Consider the following 3,449-nt stretch of genomic DNA (forward strand, 5'->3'; position numbering starts at 1 on the left):
ATGTATAGAAAAACCACGGCTGGAAACTCAATTTTACATGCGCAGAGCAACCATCCACACCATCTTATTAAAAGCATCCCCTATGGGGAGTTTTTAAGAATCAGGCGCATATGCAACAATGAAATTGATCTCATGAATTGCTTAAACGGGTCTTACCAAAGATTTTTGCGTAGAGGTTATAATACTCTTAACCTCACTGACTCTCTGAAAAGGGCTTTGTCAACTACATTATTGGCCATGATAGAAGAGCCTCCTTTAGTCATTCCTGAGGAGGAAGTTCCTGTATCAGAGAAAACTTCTATTCGCCTTATCACCACTTTTGATAACCAACATAAAAAGATGAGGCAAATCATTAAATCCAATTGGCCCATCTTAAAAACAGACATTGTGGTGGGCCCTATGTTAGAAGATATGCCTAACATTACTTTTCGAAGAGCACCCTCTATGAGGGATGCTCTGGTTAAAACTAGCCCTGAAACCATTGTCAAACCTAACTGGTATTCTAACAAAGCAGGCTTTCGAAAATGTAGTTCATGCCGGGCCTGTAAATTCGGTGTGAACACCAGCGAGTTTGTTGAGGGTCTCACCAATGCTGTAATTCCTATTAAGAACATATATACTTGTAAAACGGACCATGCGGTCTATGTTTTAAAATGCACGTGCGACTTGCATTATGTAGGTAGCACGAAATTGCAGGTATTTAATCGAATTCTACAGCACCTACGTGCCATTGTAAATTCTGACCCCAATTACCCAGTGGCACGGCATTTCAAGCTGGTACACAATAATAATCTCAACGACCTGCAATATTTTGTTATCGATTCAGTTCCCCCAATTAAAAGAGGTGGTGACAGAGAGAAAAGGCTTAGGCAACTAGAAAGCCAATATATTCTGAGGCTTAATAGCAAGATCCCTAATGGCCTAAACCTGGGAGAAGACCTGAAAAACTTTTTGTAAATTTGCCATATGCATGATTTCTTATAATGGATTTTTTACTATTTATGGTTTTAATCTATTTATTCATGTTTTGGATGGTTTTACTAAGATTTGCTCTGACTACTTAATCAATTTTGTGAGAATACGACTTGTACATATTATCCAACTGTGTTATTATGAGATTTGGTTTCCTATCATTAATGCTGCTATTGATATTGAGATTAACCGTTTGCATCTCCCCTTAAATAACATAATTTATGCATTGCCGACTTTTGCACTTTTTTGCCACTTTGCACTTTATCAACACAAGTTTTCTGCTCCAGGGTTTTCCTGGCTATATCTTGTTTGTTCTTTAACATTGTGATTTAGCACTTTGCACTTTTCTTCTTACACTTTTGAATTTAGTAGTGGTTTTTAGATCAATATACTGTAAAAATAACGGACCCTATGGGCATTGATTCTATTTTCATTCAGTCATTATATGCACTTTAATGTTGCAGCAAACCATTTGGGCACTTGCCCTTTATACGATGAACATAGTGTAGATGTTCACAAGATTGATAATGTGTTGTTGCAGTTATATGCATTTATGCATGGAATTTTATCTACATTTTAACTATTTAATGTTGCATTTTATAATGTGAATGACATTTCTTCCATGTCTATCTATATGTGGGAGGAGTTCCGTTTGTAAATCAGTATATAACCACTTATGTCTCTGGGTCTTGTCATGTGATCAAGTCCGGGTTTCCCGGACGAAACGCGTCATGCTGCCATCCCCATTGATGGAATAAAAGCACTCTATTTCTCCTAAATCCTTGGTTTGTGGTCTGTACCTGGCTGTGTCCGTTTGGTTTCCTCGGCGCTTCAGGATTGTGGATTTTGATGTATATATATATATATATATTTATTCTCGCTCCAAGGTTGTCCACCATTGAGTAGCACACGAGCAGCAGCTTGATTTATGCGTAGGTGAGGACGGGAATCCGCTTGCAGATGCCGCTCCGTAATGGATCTGCCCGACGCGTTTCGAAGCTCCATATGCTTCTCTTCAGGGGCTTTAACATAAGCGGCGTGCATGACCGCCAACCAACTTCTCCATTTTCCATATGCCACACCCACCAATGGGAGGCTCAGATGAGACTGTGCGTTATGGGAAGTGTGGTGTGGAAAGCACAAATCAAGTCCTTTATGGACCCCATAAGAGTGCCCGTCCTCGATTCCATGTACGGCTGCTGCTTAACTGCCGTGACCCCCAAGGCTAGCGGGGTGGTGCCTGCTCTGCGGCTGGACCGCCGCGTATAAATTCTCGCTCCAAGGTTGTCCACCATTGAGTAGCACACGAGCAGCAGCTTGATTTATGCGTAGGTGAGGACGGGAATCCGCTTGCAGATGCCGCTCTGTAATAGATCTGCCCAACGCGATTCGAAGCTCCATATGCTTCTCTTCAGGGGCTTTAACATAAGCGGCGTGCATGACCGCCAACCAACTTCTCCATTTTCCATATGCCACACCCACCAATGGGAGGCTCAGATGAGACTGTGCGTTATGGGAAGTGTGGTGTGGAAAGCACAAATCAAGTCCTTTATGGACCCCATAAGAGTGCCCGTCCTCGATTCCATGTACGGCTGCTGCTTAACTGCCGTGACCCCCAAGGCTAGCGGGGTGGTGCCTGCTCTGCGGCTGGATGGCCGCATATAAATTCTCGCTCCAAGGTTGTCCACCATTGAGTAGCACATGAGCAGCAGCTTGATTTATGCGTAGGTGAGGACGGGAATCCGCTTACAGATGCCGCTCCGTAATAGATCCGCCCGACGCGATTCGAAGCTCCATATGCTTCTCTTCAGGGGCTTTAACATAAGCAGCGTGCATGACCGCCAACCAACTTCTCCATTTTCCATATGCCACACCCACCAATGGGAGGCTCAGATGAGACTGTGCGTTATGGGAAGTGTGGTGTGGAAAGCACAAATCAAGTCCTGTATGGACCCCGCAAGAGTGCCCGTCCTCGATTCCATGTACAGCTGCTGCTTCACTGCAGTGAAGCAGCAGTCGTACTTGGAATCGAGGACGGGCCCACTTGTGGAGTCCATACAGGACTTGATTGTGTGCTTCCCGGACCACACTTCCCAGAATGCACAGTCTCATTTGAGCCTCCCATCGGTGGGTGTGTTATATATTAAATGGGGAAGGAGGTCGGCAGGTTGCGCACACCGCTTCCGTTAAAGCCCCTGAAGAGAAGCAAATGGAGCTTCGAAACGTGTCGGGCAGATCCCGTATGGAGCAGCGTCTACGAGTGGATCCCCGCCCTCACCTATACATAAACCAAGCTGCTGTTCGCATGCTACTCAAAGGTGGACACCTTCGAGCATTGATTTATACGCGGCCGTCCAGCCGCGGAGTATGCACCACCCCGGTACCCTGGGGGTCACTACAGTGAAGCACCAGTCGTACTTGGAATCGAGGACGGGCCCACTTGTGGAGTCCATACAGGACTTGATTGTGTGCTTCCC

The sequence above is a fragment of the Lissotriton vulgaris genome, unplaced genomic scaffold (genome assembly GCF_964263255.1).
Source record: "Lissotriton vulgaris unplaced genomic scaffold, aLisVul1.2 SCAFFOLD_264, whole genome shotgun sequence".
NCBI lineage: Eukaryota > Metazoa > Chordata > Amphibia > Caudata > Salamandridae > Lissotriton > Lissotriton vulgaris.